Source organism: Spermophilus citellus (genome assembly GCF_964194105.1).
Source record: "Spermophilus citellus genome assembly, chromosome: 13".
NCBI lineage: Eukaryota > Metazoa > Chordata > Mammalia > Rodentia > Sciuridae > Spermophilus > Spermophilus citellus.
This window is the reverse complement of record NC_138193.1, coordinates 89896186-89919977: the sequence shown is the minus strand read 5'-3', so window position 1 is coordinate 89919977 and position 23792 is coordinate 89896186. Positions and strand designations below refer to the sequence as shown.

General features: G+C 35.0%; 1 pseudogene across 1 annotated transcript; it reads right to left on the bottom strand.

Moving 5' to 3' along the window:
- Positions 1 to 13912: 13912 nt before the first annotated feature.
- Positions 13913 to 22418, bottom strand: LOC308632811 (serine/arginine-rich splicing factor 10-like; annotated as a pseudogene). Its single transcript has 2 exons — positions 22409 to 22418; positions 13913 to 14819 (listed from the first exon to the last, which is right to left on the bottom strand). The product of its transcript is annotated as a serine/arginine-rich splicing factor 10-like (transcript).
- Positions 22419 to 23792: the final 1374 nt, after the last annotated feature.

Here is a 23792-nt window from a genome sequence, read left to right as displayed (position 1 = left end):
TTTTTTTTAGATGTTGATAGACCTTTATTTTATTCATTTATTTATATGCAGTGCTGAGAATCGAACTCTAGGAGTGCTTACTTGATCTTCTGTTAGAGAGAATCTGTACCTTATGGTATATATATATATATATGTATATATATTCCTCTTGTCAAATATATATATATATATATATAAAAACTGGAATTGCACCAGGGACATTTAACCACTAAGCCACATCGCCAACCTCTTTTTTACTTTTTATTTTGAGACAGGTTCTCACTAATTTGCTTAGAGCCTCACTAAGCTGATCTTGAACTTTCAATGCTTGTGCCTCAGCCTCTTGAGTCACTGAAACTACAGGTGTGTACCACCATGCCCAGCTAATGCTCTGTCCTTTATAGATCTCTTTGGTCACATTTGTTTGTAATTTTGTTTATTTTTCTTTACGATGATATTTGGAACTCCTTGAGGTCATGGACTTTATCTCATTAATATTTGACTCCCTAAGATCATGCAAGTCACATGGGTTGCTCAATGAAGTGTTATATCATGAATATATCTGTAGCCTTATTTGGCCATTCATTTCAGTGTCCTGTAATCATAGCTGTTAGGATATTGCTTTTTTGAAATACTTTGTACTATAGTGTGGACAAGAGGAACTTAGTAAGACTTAATAGTGACATAGATCTACTTTATATCCTCAGACTGGTCATTAGCTCAGTTTTTTATTTTTAAATTTTTAAATTTTTGGTACCAAGGATTGAACCCAGGGGCACTTAACCACTAAGCTACATCCCCAGACCTTTTTATTTTGAGGCAGGGTCTTGCTAAGTTTGCCTAGGGCCTCCCTAAATTGATGAAGCTGGATTCAAACCTGTGATCCTTCTGCCTCAGCTTCCTGAGCCACTGGAATTGCAGGCATTGCACTATGGTGCCTGGCTCATCTCAATGCTTAAAGTTTCACCGTTTGGAGAGCTGTGTGCTCTCAAGTTTTTTTCAGATATTTTGTCCCCAGAATGTTTGGTTGAATACTTCTGTTGAGAATGAAAGAATTCTACTAAATATACATATAACAAAAGGTTTTTATTACAAGATAAGTACTTTTCCAACAGAGCTTGGTATGCTGTTTTCCTGTTTTATGTAAGAGACTCCACTAGATGGTACTATTACATAAGTGATCATACTTGGAACAATACAAATTTTCTTCTCCATTAAACAATTGCTCACTGAAATATTTTATTTCTCAACTCAACCTATGCCAGCTTGATTAGTAGTGTAACTTGGTCTACAGTAGAGGAAGTAAATTGTCACCATTAAGATTTATGATAAAGTTCTTGCAAAACAAATGAGTAAGGTAATCAATTAGCACTTCTAGTAGTTTGTGTGCATGGAAAATTGTGAACCACAACATACTGTACTTGAAAACTAAACTCCTTTCAGAAAAACATTTTTGTGTTTATGAAAACAGAATTACATTTGGTATGCATTTGAAATTTCCTGCTTTATGGATGGCAATTTATTGACATTTGGTGTTTACAAAGTTTTGCCAGGAAATCAACCACTAATCTGGGAAAGTCTAAACATTATTCACTATGCAATTAGAAGCAGATTTGATTTAGTGGAACAGCTACATGGAAGCCTCCTTGTAATATTTTCCATGGATTTTATGCTTTGGATCCACCTTAGAGCCACTAGGAAGCAAGCTTTTTGATACTTACGTATTCTTGGAAGTAATTCAAGATGAACCTGCTTCATATAGGATTCACTTCATAGTTTCCTTATAACACCAATATCCAAGTTACCAAATAATGAACATGTGGAAAATTCAAAGGCTTGAATGAAGGCTGATTCTAATACTTGTATTAAAAGCAGAAATTATATTTATCAGTACTAAATCACTGCAATTATTTAAGTGGTGGGAAAGATACTATAAGTGATATAATGTTAGAATAAGTAAGCTAATACTAATTGTTTCTTTAAGCTCTTAAATTCCTCTACTTAGGAGGTTAACCTGTTTCATGAACCTCTGAGGTGTTCACAGACAGAAAACTGGGGTTCAAGAACTTTGAGTGTGAAAATTACATCTAATGAAAGTTCAGCATTTCCTTTAATTGCAAATGTAGCCAAAAAACCAAAGGAGCATTATTAGTTCCTATTCTTTTTTTGGGGGGGGTCCTGGGGATTGAACTCAGGGGCACTCAACCACTGAGCCACATCCCAGCCTTATTTTTTATTTTATTTAGAGACAGGGTGTCACTGAGTTGCTTAGCGCCTTGCCATTGCTGAGGCTGCCTCTAAACTAGCAATCCTCCTGTCTCAGCCTCCTGAGCCACTGGGATTACAGGTGAGCACCTGGCTCTAGTTCCTATGCTTTTGACATCATCAGAAACCACAGATATTTTCATGTCATATTGTCACTTTTGTTGCAGCCATCTAGAAGTGTCTTTCTTGTTCACCATTCTTTAAAATCATGGTGGTTATTAGAGTCTGCTGAATTTGCTTATTAGTATATTAATAAGGAAATAATTGCATTACTTATAATAATTTATAAACAGTTAATTACTGTATTTCAGTATAATGCATGATTTAAAAATCCTATACATTTTGCTTTATGTTTTTGGAGATGTTATTGTGACAAGGGTTCATAAGTTTCATACGGGGCCACCAAAGGGATCCATAAAACAAAAATGTTCAGAAACCTTACTTTAAGTCATGTTTTCAGATAGGACAGTCTGGCAAAGCTAAGCTTTTTCTTCTCTTCCTTAAAAAAATTCAACAAGGTAGACAACCTTGAACAGAATCCATGATTATCCTTCCATTTAGCTACAAAAGTATTTAGAAGGTGACTACAAATAAAAGAATATTCAGTTTCCCCAAACTTATTAGAAAATATCACTTTTAAAGTACAGAACAATAGACTTACAACTTTCTGTATCAAGTGGGGTTGAGAATTGAAGTGGTTAAGTAAGAATCCTTTTTCTTAGTATGCCCCTCCCCAGTGCAATTCAAAGGTTGAGGGACTAGACTGATGTCAACTTCTCAATTAACTCACAGGTCAGGTAATTTCCAGAAGTTCAGAAACATCAAGAAAAATTCTACTAGTAATGAAATCAAAAGTTTGTGCAGTAAAATATAATATTCTAAAAACACAAAAAGAAACTGAGACTCAAGGAAGCTGGAATCAATTATGCTAGTAATTTCACATGACTTGAATTTTGTAGAGTCATATGTAGACAGCATACCCATAGGCATTGTAATGATGATGTATGACCAAAACTTACACGTATGTTTCATCAGACATTGCCTGGAGCTCATTCCAATTGAACTGTGAGCTTTGGCAAAGGTTTACATGACTAACATGTCCAGTGTGTTCGGGTGCTCTCCATTCCTTGCTAAAATACTAAAATAATGCCTGTTTAGATTAAACAATGTATTTAAGGGGAACTTCAAGAACTCGGGAGAAAAGGGGGAGATTTATGATTTTTCTACTTGTTAGAAAACACTGCGGTACTTTTTTTTTTTTTTGATCTTATAAAGATCATTTTATTTATTTGCCAATTGTGAGTGATTGTGTGTTCAAAGAAAGGTTTATGTTGCTAAGGCCACCCTCAGCACAGGCCACCAGTAGAGAGGTAGAGCTTCTGGATGTGGATGACGTCCTTCATTCCAAAGGAATCCAGGCAGGAATGCCTCAGGACAAGCTGAGGCCCCTGTAATGTAGGGGCCTCCCCTAACCTGGTTCATTTACACGTGGAACGTCACCAGGTTTGTTGCTAGGGTCCTGAACTCTCTCAAGCTCAGCATTTTTCTTGAAGTTTCCTTCCTCAGTGTCTCCAAGGCACCCCTGTTCCTTTAGTAGTGCATCTCAGAGTTGCCTATAATATATTTACTCCACTCGTTTCACTCGGTCCCTAAAATCCTGGATTACATTGACCAGATAGGGGTCTTCCATTTCTTACATAAAGTAAGTTACTTCTCCAGTTGCTGGTCCTTTCTAACCTAATATTATTTATATAACGTATATATAATAGCAGGTTGTATACCCTCCCACATATACACACATGTGCATACATACACATGGATGTATATATAGAACGTGCTATATACCAATGAAACAGGCCTCCTATAGTGACTTCTAGATGTTAATCTTATTGCATTACATTAGTGTTACACCATACATCATTTTCTCTTCATGAATCCCCTTCCCTTTAATTCAGTTCTAAATGCAATGTCAGCCATCTTGTCACTGAGATTGTCGTTTTAATCTCTTAAATCCTTCAACATCTTCCTGTTCTGCTCTTTATTGCCAGTGCTTTAGATGCAGCCAGAATTTTGTCAGCATCAATTCCCTGTTCTCCCTGCACCTCCTAGAAATCTGTCCCTTATTTTATCTGTAAGCCATTCTTCAAATATTCTCTAATATTTCTTTTCCATAATACTCTAGAAACATGACCTCATCTCCCTGGCTTTAATCCATACCTTTCATACCTTTTCTAAAACTTTCTTAATTATTTAGAAGGAAATATAGGCTATTTGGCCTTGAACAATTATTGTATCTCTAGTCAGTGCTAAGAATTTTGTTTGCATATAGATGAGGATTCATAATAGCAAACATTTTGAGAAAGAATTAAGCTTCTTAAATGTGTTTGTGTGGTGGCTTCTTTAGATGAAACTGGTTCTAACCCATAAAATATTTTATCAAAAACTACAAAGGTGAGCTTTGTACCTGTAATTCCAGTTACTTGGGAGGCTGACTTAAGAGGATCCCAAGTTCAAGGCCAGCCTGGGGAACTTAGTGTGTGTGTGTGTCTCTCTCTCATTCTCTCTCTCTCTCTCTCTCTCTCTCTCTCTCTCTCTCTCTCTCTCACACACACACACACACACACACATACACACATACTAGGGAGGGGTGCTGGGATGTAGTTCAGAGGCAGAAAGCTGTTGGGTTTAATCTCCAGTACCTCAAAATTGTAAATAAAAATAAAAACACAATAGAACTAAAAGTGGTTTCAGAAGCAGGAGTTATATGCTGAAGGGTTGAGTTATAAACCACGTCCTGTGGATTGGCTAGTAATAAATCATTTGTTCTTGATCTATAAACAGCTTTCCTATGTCTAATTAGACAAAAAATTTAACAGGAAAATGATGAATTTTGGAAAAAATTTGAAACATTTGTTAAAGCATATAATCAGACTGATGGCCTCACTTGGTGAACCCAATATAAGATAAAAATGTGGGTCCTTTATTAAAAATAAAAAAAGCCGTCACTGAAGGTAGTAAGAATGTAAAAGTTTCCCCTCTTTTCCTCAGTTTCCCTTGACCTGTCATATTGTCCTTTATTTGCTACTTAATATAGCTCTTCCTAGAGTGAAGATTCTCATAGGTGTCTGTCCCCAACCTGTGACTTGTGTACAAACCCATGGGCTGCCAGGGTCCTCCTGCCACCAGTACCAAACCACCCAGAAAAATTGATCTCCTTTCCTATGGGACCACTGCCTTAACCAACAATGGACAGATGAGCTCCAAGGGATTGCAGCCTCCTCCCTGAGATGCTCTAGTCACCTAGCTCAAGGGTGGGTGAGAGATAGCCCTGGCCAAGTTTCCTACTAACTCTTCTGTGGAGATGCCAGCCCTGAAAGGCAAAGGCCCCTCTACTGCCCTCCCTGAGATGGGGGCTTTTGGGCTCTTGTATTCCTGACCCTGAAATTTCTTCACAAGCTCACCCAGACCCCCACTGGGGTGGAGGATGGCAGCAGTAGGTGTGAAAGGGGCTGGTGTGGAAGGTTGGGTGGAACCAAGAGCACCTGGGAATTGGGAGCTCAGTAACAGAGAACTGGTAGTAAGGGTGGCTGCAGGGAGCAGGACTGCTTCTGAGCCAAGGCTTCAAATCCCCAGCACATAAAGCCAACCCCAGTTTCCAGTATGGTAGCATGTGAGCAAAACCAACGGGAATCTAATACAAAATTAAATACTACAGTTACTGAATAATTATTTGGTCAGTACAATTTAGACACTAAGTAGATATTTCCATTTTGCACACATTTTCTAAATTTAAGGATCTTTTTACAAAGGTACCACTTAGTATTTCTGTTTAGGAAGCTGCAGTGTTTCCTATAGAATCCACAAGGAGGAGCTCTGAACCCATACAAGCTTCAGGATTCGATGTTTTCACCTCAGCATCCACGGAGAGTAAGATTGTCTTGAAGGATAATTAGTTCCAAGACAGAATTTTATCAGCTGAGTCTTAGGGGAGTGGTAATATGTAAACACTTATTAAAATGTTATGGTAGGAGGGGACACAAATCTGCATAAGTCAAATTAGACAGATGCAAATAAAACCAAAGGCTTTCTGCCCTCTGAGATGAGTTGTTCCTTTGGTGAAGATGTATATGGTGTGGTGGATTTCTCTCCATTTCAAGAGATAGCCAGGAAAGAGTAAGGATGATTTTGCAGTGTACTAGTAGTTTTGAAAAATAGAGATATAAAGAGTGCAACTCTCAGAATCTAATATTTTTCCTAAGGCATCTTTGGGGGAAAAAACTATTGAATTATGCTTCCTTATATTAAGTTCTCATATCAGGAAAGCATGAACTAAAGTGTATCATGGGATGTCTTGTACAAATACATATAAACCAATGAATAAACAATATATTGTAAGCAGATAAGACAAAGCAATAGAAATGAAGACTTACAAGATATATTGAATTGTACTTTTTGTTTTCCCCCCTATTCTTTTGCATTTATAAAGCTCCTTAGTCTTTTGAGCCAGTTGGAGAAATAAAAAGCAAGGGTCAAATCAGAGTCAGGAGTATGCTGGGCAATAGCTAGTGAGATGGAAAGGCTCTATTGTCCGCTTGATCTTTCTTCTTGGTTGTCCATGCCGGTTTAGGGATAAGGATGGGTTAACTTGTAAAACTTAGTCAGCTCTATTGGTATGGATAAATAGTCCAAATTCATTCACTGTATTCAGCTGAAGAATTTGGGAGAAATTTTTTTTTTTCGTTCTTGATGTAAAATTAGTGGAATTGAACCAGAAAGGAATTGTATTGGATGGCTTTGGTACTATTCAAAAAAGTGTTGCGTTAGATTCATCTGACTGAAAACTAGAGATCTTTCCAGACAAAATAGCATCAACTACCCTCATGTTTCTGGAAACCAGTATTCCACTCCCTGAATTTATAGATTTGACTAATTTAAGTAACTCATATAAGTGGAATTTTGACGTACTTATCTTTCCGTGACTGGTTTATTCCACGTGGCATAATGTCCTCAAAAAACCATCTATGTTTTCACTATTTGCAGAATTTTCTTCTCTTAAAAGGTGAAATAGTTTCCAATGTATGTGTATCACGTTTTTTCTTTATCTGTTAGTTGATGGACATTTAGTGGGTGTCATACCCCATCTTGGCTATTATGAACAATGCTACAATGAACTTGTCTAATATCTCTTGGAGATCCTGATTTCAATTCTTTTGAATAAATGCCCAGAAGTGAGATTGAATTGCTGGATCGTATGGTTGTTGTATTTTTAATTTTTTGAGGTGCATTGATACATTTTGCCACAGTGGCTGCACCATTTTGCTTTTCTACCAACAGTGTGCATGGATTCCAATTATTTTTCCACATCCTTCTCAACACTTATCATTTCTTTAACATCCTGACAGATATGAAGTGGTATTTTTTTTCCAAAAATTTTTTTTAGTTGTTGATAGAGCTTTATTTTGTTTATTTACATGTGGTGCTGAGAATCGAACCCAGTGCCTCACACATGCCAGACAAGTGCATTACTGCTGAGCCACAGCACCAGCCATGAAGTGGTATTTTTGGGGTTTTGATTTGCATTTCCTGATGATTAATGACACCAAATACCTGTTAGCCATTGCAATTCCTCTGCAGAAATATCTATGCAAGTCCTTTGCCCATTTAAACATTTGTTTATTATTATTTTGTTATTGAATACTAGAATTTTCTTACCTATTTTGGAGATTAACCCCTCATCAGGTATATGATTCACAAGTATTTCTTGGATTGCCTTCTCATTCTGTTGGTTGTTTCCTTTGCTGGTCAGAAATGTTTCAGTTTGATGTAGTATTACTTGTTTGTTTTTGTTGTTGTTGCCTGTGCTTTTAATGTCATATAAAAAATTATTGTCAAGGAGACCAATGTCAAGAAATTTTTTCCCCTATAGGTTCTTCTAAGAAGTTTTAGTTTCAGGTCTCATGTTTTATCCTTTAATCAATTTTGAGTTGATTTTGGGGCATAAGATAGGGGTTCAATTTCATTACTTTGCATGTTGTATCCAGTTTTCCCATATCATTTTTTTTTTTTGAAGAGATTGTCCTTTCCCCGTTGTGTGTTCTCAAAGCCTTTGTTGAAGATCAATTGACTGTGTATAGGAGTATTTATTATGGAGCTCTCTATGCTGCTTCATGGTCCTCTTTATTTGTCTTTATGCTAGTACAAAACTGTTTTGAATAGTGTGGCTTTTAATATGCTTTTGAAGTCAGAATTGTGATGACTTCTGGTTTTGTTCTTTTCTCTCAAGATTTATTTCAATATTTGTGGTATTTTGTAGTTCCAAGGGAAGTATAGAATTATTATTTTTTCATTTCTGTAAAAGTATTATTGGGATTTTAATAAGTATTTTGCTTGTGGAATTTTAACAATACTGCCTTCCAGTTTATGAACATGGGATATCTTTCCATTTATTTGTGTCTAATTAATTTCATCATTTTTGTCATTTTCAGTATACAAGTCTTTTACCTTTTAAGAAAGTTTACTCCTGAAGTATTTTATTAGTTTTGATGTTATTGTAAACTAGGATTATTTTCCTAATTTTCTTTTCAGATAGTTTGTTAAAACACAACAGGTTTTTGAATGTTGGTTTTGTGTCATGCAGTTTACTACATTCATTTATTAATTCTAACACATTTTTTGGTGAGTCTTCAGGGTTTTCTATATAAAAGATTACATGTTATGTTTTGGATATGAGGTATCCCCCAAATGCTCCTGTTAATGCAGGAATATTCAGAGGTGAAATGATTGGATCATGGGAACTGTAACCTAATCAGTCCATCCTAGTTTGAATAGACTGGGTGGTAACTGGGTGAGTCACTGGGGGACATACCCTGGAAAGATCCATTTTCCTTGTGGCCTCTTCCTCCCTTCTCTCTGCTTTCTGAATAATAGGTCCCGAGCAGCCTTCCTTTGCTACATCGTTCTCCTCGATGTTTGGCCTTACCTCAGCCTCAGAGCTATGAGATTGGCCACCCAATGGACTGAACCTCTGAAACTGTGGGCCAAAACAAGCTTTTCCTCCTCTAAGTCATTTCTGTCAGATCTTCTGGTCACAGCAATGGAAAGCTAATAGATACATCCTGTCATCTGCAAACAAGGACAATTTTACTTCTTCTGTTCTGATTTGAATGCCTTTTGTTCCATCGCTTTTTTTCTAAGTGTTTTGCAAGGACCTTCAGTGTTATGTTGAATAGAAGTGATGAGACTCAGCATCCTTGCCTTGATCCTCATCATAAGGGAAAATCTACCAGTTTTTCACTGTTGAGTATGATGTTAGCTGTGGGATTGTTACATATGGTCTTAATTATGTTGAAGTACTTTCCTTCTATTTCTAGCATGTTCATAGTTTTTGCCATGACAATGTGTTGAATTTTGTCAGATGCATTTTCCACATCTTTAGAATCAATAACATGATTCATTTTTATTTCACAATGAAAAGTTTAAATTAAAATGATCATCAACCTTGAAGGAAGATGCCCTTTGTGTATCTTGTGGCCTTGAGTGGTTGAGTACCTCAACTATTATGCAGTTTTTTATTCTTTATTCTGTTAATACAGTGTATCATATTAGTAGATCTTTATATGTTAACTATCATTTTATCTCAAGGACAAATCCCATTTGGTCATGGTGTAGACCTTTTAATGTGCTGTTTGATTTAGTTTGCAAGTATATATATATATATATATTTTGGTGGTATCTTTGTCCATCTTAGTAAAAGAGTGATGCTGCTTCTTAGAATAAGTTTAAAAGTCTTACACCTTTTTTGTTTTGGGGGAGGAGTTTGGGTAGTATTTGCATTAATTCTTCTTTAAATATTTGGCAGAATTCACCAGTAAAGCAATTTGGTGCTGAGCTTTTCTTTGTTTAGATAAAAATGTGTTTTTTAATTTTCGATTTTTTTGGTCTTGTTTTTAATCCATTCAGCCATTCTGTGCTTTTTTTTGGTAGGGGGAGAATTTCAATTCATCTGCATTGAAAGCAATTATCGATAAGGAAGGATTTATTATTGATATTTTGTTGGTTGTTTTCTATTAATCTTATGGTTCTTTTGTCTGTCTTTTCCTCTCTTGCTGACTTCCTTTGCATTTTGTTGATTTTTTGGTATTGAAATGCTTTGATTTCTTTCTCCCTTTGATTTCTTTCTTCCTGATTTAGTCAGTTTTCCCTCCCTCCCTCCCTCCCCCTCTTCCTTCCTTCCTTCCTTCCTTCCTTCCTTCCTTCCTTCCTTCCTTTCTTCCTTTCTTTCTTTCTTTCTTTTTTGTCATTGTGACCAAAACAACTAGAGAAGGAAAGTTTATTTTGACTCACAGTTTTAGAGGTTTGGTCCATAGGTAGCTGAATCTACTGCTATGAGCCTGAGGTGAGACAGAACATCATGGTAGGGGGCATGGCACAAGGAAGCATCTCAGGACAGGACAACCAGGTAGCAGAGGGTGTGAGCTCTGCTCACCATGGGCAATATACAAATCCCAAAGGCACTCCTCCTGTGATCTACTTCTTCCAGCTATAACCTACTTGACTTTAGTTACCACCCAGTTAATCTATATCAGTGGATTAATGCACAAATTAGGTTAGGGCTTCTCATAACACATTGATTTCACCTCTGAAATTTCTTGCATTGTCTGACACATAAGCTTTTGGGGGATACTTAATATCTAAACCATAATAGTGATTTATATAATACTTTGTTTTATGATCATGGGGCTTATGTAAAATATAATTATAAAAGTCTATTTTAAGCTAGTAATAAACAACTAAAGTTCAATTGTGCACATAAATTATACACTGCAACTTCTTCCTACTTCAATTTATGTTATTGTCATAATTTTCATGTATTCAAATTATGTATCTTTAAAAATGTGATAGCAATTTTTAACACTTTTGTCTTTTAGCTTCTATGTTAGAATTAAATATTGTCTACCTACCATAATTACAGCAATATAATAGTTTGTAATTGTTCAGGTATTTCCCTTTACCAATGGGTTTCATATTTTCTTATAGTATTGCATTGTTGTTTAGTGTTAAACTTAAAGAATTCCCTCTAAAATTTCTTTATTTCTTACATTTTTTTCTAATTTTTTTTTTTTTGGTAGTACTCTAGATTGAACCCAAGGGTGCTCTACCGTGATGCTACCTTCACAGTTCATTTAATTTTTTTGTTTTGGGACGAGGTCTTGCTAAGTTGCCAAGGTTGGCCTTGAACTTGCAATCCACCCAAGTTGCTGGGATTACAGGTATATGCCACCATGTCTATAAGTAGAATGGTAATGGATTTCCACATTTTTTGTTTGTGTAAAAAAGTCTTTATCACACCTGTATTTTTTGGAAAGATAGTATTTTGGATGGGCAGAATTTTATCTTAGCACTTTGAATGTTTCATACTGTTTTCTCCTGGCTTGCAAGGTTTCTGCTTAGAAACCTACTCAGTCTTATAGATATTTTCTATTAAGTAAGAAAATATATTGCTATTGTTCCTTTCAAATTTTTGTTGGACTTTGAGAGTTTGATTGTAATGTGTCATGGTGTACATTTATTTGGGTTCTTTAACTTGTTGTCCTTTGGACTTCTTGGATCTGTATATTCATTTCTTTCCCAGATTTGGGAAATATTCAACCATTCATTTTTATTTTTCATTTTAACACAGGGTCTTGTTAATTTGCCCAGGCTGGCTTCAGATTTTCAATCGTCCTGTTTCAGCCTCTCAAGTAGCTGAGATTATATGTATGCACCACGAGATCTGGCTCAATCATATTTCTTTGATTAAACTTTCTAGTCTTTTCTTTCATCCATCTTTTTGAATTATTGTAATGCATATATTTATCTGCTTGATGTTTTTTTCCCTTCATTTTGTTTTTATTATAGCATGTTTGCTTAATTTACAGCAAGCAGAAAATAAGCTGGGTCTTGTTTTGATCCAAACATTGATGTTTTTAAAGGTTGTACACAATATTTGTTAAAAAGAACATATAAAAATACCTTTTTAGAAGCTTCTATAAGAAAGAAAATACAAAGTTTAACCTCACAACTTTCCTCTTTGCTAGAACTGCAAACTACTGCTACAGTTTTAAATAGACTTTTTGTTGTTTAAACTATACATCCAGGAAAACCTAAAAAATTAAAGAAACGTGCATATAAATGATTGCATAGCAGAACATGAACATTAACTGCAAACAGTAAAGAAATGAAAGTTAGAAATACTATCAAATACACAAAGGTTGTAGAATCAATCCTTTAAACACATTCCACAAACAGTATTTAAAAACCATCTCTTTTGTTCTTTACAGGCTAAGCCTAGATTTCTAAAACCAAAGTTGAAGAAAATAATCCTCTAAAGGAATTGTTTCCCCACAATACTTCTTACTTCTGCAAGCAAGCAAGCAATCTGAGATTTTAAAAGATGCTAGCTTTTTACTCTGAAATGAGACTGGACATTTCAAGTCACTTTTAATTGCCTCCAAATGATCATTCAGAGAAATACTAGAAATTATAAATAGTTAATGATATTACTTCTCCATTTTTAGTCACGTATGACATTGATAATCAAAAACTCAAGAGGTGGCTCTTGCTTAAAACTAACACTTTTTCCAAAATTATTTTAAATTTCATGGCACCACAGAATCATCTGCCTAGAATGGGAGTGTTCTCTTTCAATTTGCCTCACATTAAACAAACGGAGGTGTGAAGAGCAAGCCTCCCTCATAAAGAGGTAAGCTAATTCTGATACAAATGCACAAGACGAGGGCTCTAAGCATCAAAATTCATTCTTTTACGCTATATACACGCACGTGTACATACAGACATACACACACCCACACACCCCTACTTTGAAACAATTTACTTGCACCTAACAGCAGTAAGAAAACTAAGCAACAATGCCTCTTAAATTTTAGAGTAACTATATTAAGAACATTCTTTTCCCCTTAAAAATTATTTGTCATCATTGACCTGCTCAAATTTTAAGGGGAGCTTTTCTGATGTTTTCATGTTCCAAACCTTCATAGAAACCAGAAAGGAAAAAAAAAAAAAAGCAGTGAAGGCTCCATGTTTCAGTCAAAAACTTAATCTCACTGAAAATGTTACTTAACCAAGTTGGCATCATTCCCCAAGACAGTGGGGTTAACAAAAGAACTATTCCACACTGTATCATAAATAAACTATTATCACGGGCCTAGACATCTTGACAAGACATAAAGGTCCACCCTGAACCTAAATGTGTCTGAGCAGTCAGTGTTGTACTGTGGCTACAACTTCACTTTTGTATCATTCCATCTTATTAGCAAGCTACATTTCTAGGTTAACAGTTCTACCAAATATGGATATGAAAGTTTATTTTTAATAAGACAATGTTGCAAATTATGGTCAACCAACATCTTTCCACCAAATACTTCAAGCATAAAAAAATGAGAATCTTTACAAAAATATACAGAGACACCACAAATTGGTAGCTGCCCATAACATTAAACAAACTGGACTCTTAAGAGTGGCTTCTCAACAGCATATCATTTTAATTATAACCATTGCCTGGTACAGGGAAAACTAACAAGTGTTTTTTAGGCATCATTGCAACATTGTATTCCTGATAATTTAAGTATACCAAACTATGAGTAAATGAATGATACATGCCTAAAAATTATCATGGTTTATACTATCAGTGGCCACTGGACTTAGGACTAGTCCAAGACCTTGATCTAGATTTTGACCTAGACCTAGACTGATCTTGACTGAGATTTGGATCTAGGTGGTTCTTTTTTCCTTGATTCCTTTTCATATCTCGAGCCAGACTTACAATGTGTTTTGGAATCTGTTTTAGAAGTGCCTCTAGTTTCGGTGTGAGATGCAGACCTAGAACGTGATTTAGCCTTCATTTCTTTCTGGGGCTGGGACTCGGACCGTGATCTTGAATTGGATTTAGATCTTGAAGAAGATCGATTTCGGTGTTTGAATCTATCATTGTCGGAATGGCTTTGGCTACTCCGTGGTCTTCCAGTCGGTCTATTTCTAGGCCTATAAGATCGTCTATAGTTGTAATCAAAAGACCGACTTCTTGACCTCCTCCTTTCATAACTAACGTCTGTATCTGTCATAATCATCACAGCGCGAAGAACTGTACACATTCCTCCCTTCCTTGGCTTTCATTTGATTTGGTGTCTTTCGATCTCCCTGTGCAAACTGTATTTCGATTTGACGTCCGCAAATCCATTTTCTGTCCAAATTATGTAAAGCATCTTGAGCATCACGAACATCCTCAAATTGAACATAAGCAAATCCTCTTGGCCATCGAGTGTAGAAATCAAGTGGAACATACACATCGACTATAGGACCATAGCGACCAAATTCACGCCGTAAATCTTCAGACCTGGTGTCCTCGGCCACGTTCCTGACCAACAGAGACGTGTTGGGGGGGTGGGGGGGTGCAGGTAGCAGGACATGACGGCGGCACGAGTCTTGGCCAGGGGCAGTAACGGGCTCAGCAAACCGTCCGCGGCTCCGGACGTGGCTCCTCAGACACAGACACAGATACCTATCTGCTTGATGTTGATCTACAAGTCCCTTATACTTTCTTCACTTTTTCTTTTTACTTCTCTGACTGAATTATTTCCAGTGACTTGTCTTTCAGTTTGCTGATCCTTTCTTCTGGTGTTCATCCTCTCAAGTGAATTTTTTGGTTCAGTTACTATGATTTCTCATGGGTAATTTTTCTTTTAAAGATGTTTTATTCTTATTAGTTATAGAATGCATTTTGACACTTATACACAAATGGAGCATAACTTCTAATTTCTCTGGCTGTACATGGTACAGTGTCACTCCAGTAGTGTATTCATATATGTACACAGGGTAATAATGTCTGTCTCATTCTACTGTCCCTCCCATCCCCACAGCCCCACCCCTCCCCTCACTCCCCTCTGCACAATCGAAAGTTCCTTCATTCTTCCCTCCTCTCCCCACTTTGGATCAACATCCACTTTATAGGTACTTTTTGATATATTTTTAATCTATTTGTTGAAATTCTTCCTTTGTCCTAATGTTTTTTTCTTGGCCTTTGACAGTTATTTTGAATTCTTTGCTGGCTGAGTCATATAACTCCATTTTGTTTATGCCAATTTCTGGAGATTTATCTTGTTCCTTTGCTTGGAACGTCTTTGCTTGATTTTTCATTTTCCTTGACTCTCTGTGCTGGTGTTTGTACATTTGACAATGTAGTCACCTTACCCCATGTTCCTGGACTGGTTTTAAATGGAAGAAGTCCCCACCAGAGAGTCTATCAGTTCTTTACCTACACAGTGAAAATCAAACAGTTTGAGATTTTTTTTTCCTGTTTGCTCTACTGTGTCTATTAGACTAAACTGCTGTATCTATCATGACAAGACCTCATCAGTCCCATCAGAGCTCCAAGACTTGCAGTAAAAATGCCAGATCCTTGGATGGTCTTAGAGAAGCTGGGAGCATTTAATACAAGAATCAATTCTTTCCACCCCTGGGAAAATTTTGGATTTTTCACATAGTTTCTCTGTGCTGAAAGAATGAGATATTTTTTTTTCATCCATTTGCTCTGTGGACTAAGTGGAGGGTGTAATATATGGTGTTTATTTGTCCAATCCACCAATTCTGTTATCTGCCACATGGCAAGACAGTGCTGATCCCACTGGAGCTCTAAGACTGGCAATATAGCAGCCGGTCCTCCAGAGAGTCCTTCTCGGAAAAGTTGGGGTACTAAATGTGTGAACCAAAATACCCTTTCCTCTGCTGGGAACAGAGAGTCTCTTCCTGATCATCTGGCACTGCAATGGGGTTAGGGGTTCTGGTGAAAGTTTATCCAAAATCTCTCTCCCAGATTTGGTGTGTCTGGTTTTGCATTTGCCTCAAGTGCAAGAGCCTTTAATTAGTTCTTGGATTTTTTATAAAGGGAATTTACCTGTCAATCATTGCTGAATCAGTATGTTTTTTGGGAAAGGAGAGTCTAGGTTTTTCTATTACACCATCTTGCTGGCATTATCGTCCCTGTAAATCTTTCCTTTTCTTTTTCACTTTAATTTTTCTCTCTTTCTTTTCAGTTGTTATAGTTCTACCTGGTAGTCAAAAAGCAAAAAGAATATTTTGTATTTTACATGGGAGCGCACTTTATTTAAATAGCATCTAGTTCTAGAGATCTCACTTCTCTATATGTGAATATTTTCCTCATCATTTTTTTCTAGGTGCAGGAAAGAATCCTGTGTTACAAATGAAATTCTATTCTTCCAAGAAACATTTGCAAAAAGACTTTTATCTTTGTACCACTTATTTGGAAATGCCCTCTGTGGACTTAGAGTTCCGTCTCCTTTAGTGATTTACAGTATTTACTGGGAGTGCTTGAGTGAAAGTTATACTCAGTAACTAGGTATGCACGATTAAATAATGAGTATCTGAAATATATCCTCAGGAATGGTTAATTTATCAAGGCTATAATTGATAACCAGGTAAGAATTCATTTTTAAAATTGGAGAGCAGAACTGTTTTGTTTTTGTTTTTTGATACAACTCTCCTTGACCAATACCTTAAGATTTTTGTGTAAGTGGTAAAACACAGAATACTCTCTCCCTCTCCACTGCTTCTATCCTCTTTCCATATTGAAATTTTAGTTTTCTTATCCAGATCTGGTGGTGCACACCAGTAATCCCAGTTGTTCAGGAGGCGGAGGCAGGAGAATTCCACATTCAACACTGGACTGGGCAACTTAGACTCTGTCTCAAAAATAAATAAATAAACAAACAAATAAATAAATAAATCTGCTATACTAACATCAAAAAAGGACACATTAAGGAAATAAAACTACAGATCAGTATCCCTGAACAACTTAGATGCAAAAATCCTTAATGAAATATTAACAAATTGTATTCAACAACATATTAAGAAGACTGTACAGCACTACAAAGTTGGTTTTATCCTAGAGATGCAAGAATGGTTTCAAATGCACAAATCAATAAAGGTAATTTATCATATAAATAGAATTAAGGACAAAAATCACTTAGTCATCTCAATAGAAGCAGAGAAAATCTTTAACAAAATTCAGCATTCATTCATGATAAAAGTGACTGATGAAACTAGGGATGGAAGGAACCTACATCAATATCATAAAGTTCATTTATGAAAAATACAAAACCAACTTCATAGTAAATGAGGAAAAACTGAAAAAATTTCTCTTAAAATCTGGAATAAGACAAAGATCTTCACTCTCACCACTTTGATTTAAAATAGTGCTAGAAATTCCAGCCAGAGCAATTAGACAAGAAAAGACATAAAAATAAAAAAGGAAGAAGTCAAATTATCACTGTTTTTGGATGACATAATCTTATACTTAGAAGATTTAAAAAAAAGTTCACCAAAAGACTGCTAGAGCTTATAAACAAATTCAGCAAAGTCACACTTTACAAAATCAACATACAAGAATCAAAGCATTCCTGTATACCAAAAACTAATCTTTTTTTTTTCCAGTTGAGAGATATCATCTAATGTATTCAACACCCAACAAAACTTACAAAGGCTTCACAAGTATTTTCCAGTTATTCTAATTCCAAAAACTAATCTTCTGAGAAAGAAATCATAAAACAATTGCATTCACAATAGCTTCAAAAAACAAAACATCAACAACAAAACAACAAAAATCCCCTAGGAGTAAATCTAAATAAGAAGGTGAAAGACTTCTAACATGAAAACTATACAACACAGAAGAAATAAATTAAAAAAGGCACAGGAAGATGGTAAGACCTCCCATGTTCATGGATAGGCAGAATCAATATTGTTAAAATGGCCACACTACCAAAAAAATACATACAAATTCAATGCAATCCCTCTCAAAATACCAATGACATTCTTCACAGAACTAGAAAAAATAAAGTCTTAAAATTATTTTGGAAGAATAAAAAACCCAGAATAACCAAGCAATCCTAAGCTAAAACAAAACAAAACAATGCTGGAGTCATCACAATACCTGATTTTCCAATTATACTACAGATATACAGTAACAAAGATGGCATGGTGCTGGCATAAGAACAGACACACAGACCAATGGTACAGAGTAGAAGACAAAGAGACAAACCCACATAGATATAGTCATCAGATCTTTGACAAAGGTGAAAAAACCATATATTGGAGAAAAGACAGCTTTTTAAACAAATGATACAGAAAAAACTGGTTATCCATATGTAGAAGATTGAGAGTAGACCCTTATCCCTCACTCTGTACAAAAATAAACTCAAAATGGATCAAATTCCTAGAAATTAAACCAGAAACTATGAAACTCTGGAGATAAATGAAAGGACAACACTCCAACATATAAGCACAAGCTTCTACTTTCTCAATGGGACCACTAATACTCAGGAAATAATGCCATGAGTTAATAAATGGGATGACATCTAATCAAAAAGCTTCTGCACATCAAAGGAAACAATTAAAAATGTAAAGAAAGAACCTACCAAATGGGAGAAAAAAATCTTTTCTAATTATTCTTCTGACAGAGGATTAATATGTAAAATATATAAAGAACTCAAAAAAATCAACTCCAAGAAGCAAATAACCCAATTAATAAATGGGAAAATGAATTCAACAGACACTTCTCAAAAGAAAAAAATACAAATGGTCAATAAATATATGAAAAATGCTCAAAATCATTAGCAATTAGGGAAATGCAAATCAAAACTGCGTAAGATTTCATTTCATGCTAGACAAAATGGCAGTCTTCAAGAAAACAAACAATAGCAAATGCTGGAGAGGATGTGGAAAAAAGGAATACACTGTTTTACACTGTTGGTGGGATTGTACATTAGTACAACCACTATGGAAATCAGTATGAAAGTTTCTCAAAAGACTAGGCATGGAATGGCCATATGATCCAGGAGTATCATGTCTTGACATTTATTCTAAAGAACTGGAGTCCGTATGCTAGAACAATACATGCATACTCATGTTTGGAGTGGTACAATTCACAACAGCCAAACTATTGAACTAGCCTAGGTGTCCATACATAGATGGATAGAAAAAGAAAATGTAGTATATATACACAATGGAGTTTTATTTAGCTATAAAACAGAATAAAATCATGCAATTTGCAGTAAAAAGGGTGGAACTTGAGACCATTATATTAAGGAAAAAAGCCAAACTTGGAAGGTCAATAATGGTCATATATTTTTCTCTCATATGTGAAAGCTAGATAGAAAAAAGAAAAAGAAAGGTGAGAGGTGTATCTCATGAAAATAAAAGGGAGATCAGTAGAATAGAGGAAAAGATCAAGGGGTGAGAGGAAGGGGTGGGGGGAAATATAGGAGAGTGATATTGGCCTAATTATATTGTGTGCTTGTGTAAATATGTAACAACAAATCCCACCAATAAGTACAACTATAATGCACCAATAAAAAATGTGCATGTTTGTGGGGGGGAATAAACAAACAAACAAATAAATAAATAAAGGACTGAGTGTGGTTCAGTAGTAGAGTGCTACTATTGAACTGGGTTCAATTCCCAGTATTGAAAAATAAAAAATAAAAAATAAGACATTTTAGTTTCCTTGATGAAAGAGACTCTATCTCACTATTTTGGTTTGTGGAATATATAGAAAAGCATTTCATACTTAATAATAGTCAATACAAATCTATGACTTAAAATTTGAAAAAGGAAATAATCAGTTGCAAATGCATTATGAATAAGCAGAAGTCCTAATAAGACAAACAAGTCATATATTTAGCAGATTGAACTATAACTTGAAAAGATCATTTATCATGCTTTATATGGACATTTTAAAGTTGTATGAATTATTATAATAAGCTCTCATTAACAATGATTACATTGTTTAACCAAGATATCTTACTTTTTAATATATATAGTTAGGTTTAACTATATGACAGGTATCTGTTTCCTCTAGGAAACTATGTTCATGTATTCATCTAGGTAAACATTCATAATGCTAAGGCAGCACCATTTTGATTTATGTGTTCTCCACTGGTGATGATATCATCTTTCCTTAACTGAATAACAACAACAAAACAAATACATTGTTCTGTCTTAAAAGGTGATATGGAATGGATTCTGCCTTTGTTTGTTCATATCATATGCACTATTAGTCTTATTGAATAATCTAAAGTCAGGAAGGCTCTCTTTTCTAGCTCTTAGTGGTGCTGGCATACAGAAAACATTATGTTTTATACCGTTCCAGTTTAAGAGGATACTATTTAGAAAACAGCCACATAAAAATAAATTTATACAAGTGTGCAATAAATTAAACTGTGCTGTCTTTGGATGTTGTAAGGGATATATAGGCAACATCAAATAGTTAGGCTTACTGCTATCTTTTTATTATCTGATGCAAAATGTAAAGTACCTAATTTTCATGTCATTGGAAGCTATCCTATTATTCTTACTCCCTCACTTTTATCATGTGTTTAGGTGTGTTCCTACTTAACCTCACATATTCTTAGTGTTTATGTTTTGTGTGTTATGTATCATTATAGATAGAATATTTGATTCAATTACACTTATGGGTTGATAATAGAATATCAATGAGGTATATAAAACTGTTTTTTTTTGGGGGGAGGAGCAAGAAAAAAATCCCACAGCTAATGCAGAGGAAGGGCTACTTGAATTTAACTTTTCCTTTTTCCTTTTTTGTACACTTACTTTTTCACTGTAAGTAATAAGATTTAAAAATGAATGTCTTTGACTTGTTCTTTCTATTCTTGCTACAGTAAAATAATATTAATAAAATGAAATATCAGGGATCACAAAGGTGTGGCAGGACTTGATACCTCCTAAGCCAAAGAGGACAGGAGAGAATGTCATGATGTAACTTAAGGTCAAGAAGTAGTCAGATGCCCTTAATATATCACGATAGTACTTTCAGAATAATGGGGTTAGAACTTCAGAAAATCCACTCCTTTGAAAAAATAGGGATAACATTGGCAAAATTTATAAAAATAAACCTTTATTGAAACCTGGCAATTAACCAAGCCTTTCAATAATTAAAGGAAAATTTAAAAACACAGCTAGGTGTTGATAAGGCAGTGAGATTTGCAGTGTTTTAACTTGTCTTTTTTCTCATCCTCTTTTCACTTGAAGGTAGTATTGAGATTTTCTACTTTGATGAACACAAAAAGGATGAGGAACAATGAGCCTCAGAGAAACTACAAAATTTTAGTAATAAAAATGATTTGGCACTGGCATAAGAATATACATATAGATAAATATAATTGATTTCAGAATCCAGAAGTAAACTCTCATTTTTATAGTTAATTCATTTTTGACAAAAGTACCACTACAACTCAGTGGTAGAAGAAATAGATTTTCAACAAATATTTTAGTATTCATGGACCCTTCTATCACACAAATCAATTCAACAAGGATAAAATACCTAAAAGTAAGAGATAAAACTGTAAAATTTTTAGAAGAAATAATAGGAATAAACATTTGTGTTCTTAGATTAATTTTTTTTAGGTATGGCATCAAAGTATAAGTGACAAAAGGAAAAAATCAGCAAATTTAACTGCATTAAAATAAAAACCTTGTGCTTTAAATACTCTCAAGAAATTGTAAACAGAGTTCGGGATATTTGCAAAATATATTTGATACTGGATAATGTATTTGATCGTCAACATAAAATGACCTCCATCCACTCAAAATGAAATGATAACTGAAATAAAAATTAGTCAAAGAATTTAGAGCAATAGATATCTCTCCAAAGATTCTTGTATACAAATGTTCATCCAGTAAGCACATCCAGAGATTCTCAATATTATTAGTTATTAAGGAAATTCAGACGAAACCTACAATGAGATACCACTTCCAACCCACTAGGATTTGCATAATTAAAAAAAAAAGAGGGATCCCAGAGATATATTTTAGTGATTGGATGCATGCTTATTTAGTATGTGTTAGATTCTGGGTTTGATTTCCATTATCACAAAAAAAAGAATAAAGGAAAATAGTAAATGTTGGGAATGAATTGCAACCCTCATACAGAGCTGATGGGATTGCAAATATCTGCAGTCACTTTGGACAACAGTTTGGCTGTTCCTCAAAATGTTAAAGTTAACATATGATTCAGCAATCTACTTCTTGGCATGTACCCAAGAGAATCAAAATCATGTCCACACAGAAACCTGAATACCAATGCTCATGTCGCTATTGTTCATGATAGCTGAGAAGTGAAAGCAATCAAATATCCATCACTTGATGAATGAATAAACAAAATGTGGCACAACAAAAAAAATATAATTTGACATTGATAAGGAATGAACCACTAATAGATGAACCTTGAAGAAGTTATGCCAACTGAGGGAGCCAACCACGAAAGGGTACATGTGGCATGATTTCACTTTATCATATGTTCAGAATAGGGGTAAATCCATTGAGATTTAAAGTAGGTGAGTGGTTGCCAAGAGCTGAGAATAGAGTGGAATGGGGAGTGACTGCTAATAGACACACATTTTCCTTTAATGGTGATGAAAATAATCTGAAATTGATAGTGGAAACAGCTTTGAATATACTAACAACTTTTTAATTATATACTTTTCTTTTCCTTAGAAGAGCTTTGGGCTGGACTATTAGGCCTCAGTAGCCACAATGAAATTGTAAGCAGTTTTATTTTAGTTATTTATTTTTTGTGGTGCTGGGAATCAAACTCAGGGTCCAGTACGCTGTACCACTGAGTGGTATCCCCAATACTGAATTGTATACTTTAAAAGAGTGAATTGTTTTCTTATGTGAATTATGTTTCAGTTAAGCTGCTGTATACTATCAGGATGATTAATTTAGATCTGGACCTGATGAGGGATATTGGCAAGAGATTAATTTTTATGGTATTGGACACCTTAGAAATAAACCAAATACCAGTTCTTCAGAGGAGATCAAAGAGTACTAAAGAGAGAAAGAGATCAGCAAGTTGCCAAATGTCTGTTGTCCTTCTGCTCACCAGGTTTCACCCTTCCTTCCTTATATCCCATAGTATAAGCTTGTAAAAATGGACCTGTGTAATATATTATTATTATTTTAATTAATTAATTTATTTTTACTGGTACATTATAATTATACACAATAGCAGGATTCCTTATGCCATCTTTATGCATGCACATATGTTAACTTGGTCAATCTCATTCTCCAGTATTTTTCCCTTGCAGCACGTTTTTTATAAAGTAACCCTTCATCCTGTTGCTACTCATGCACCCTTACCTCATCATATCTATACTATTCTTTATGAACATAAAGTCTCAAGATCTGCCTTTTTATTCTGTATTATATTAGCAAATATTTTGCAAGTTAAAACAATAGATAGTCATGAATTTCTTTTTGTTTGCTCAAGCAGGTTCAACAACTGTGCAATGAATAGTGAGAAGGTAGATTCTAACTGAACTCTTTACTCCTATAGGACTGAAATATGTTCTTTCTTCCCCATTCTTGTATTTGGCTTACCTTGATTGTGCTTATTTTTCCAAGGGGGTATCCCAGTGTGTTTTCTACCTACTGATTACTAGTTCCAATGATCGATTTATCTG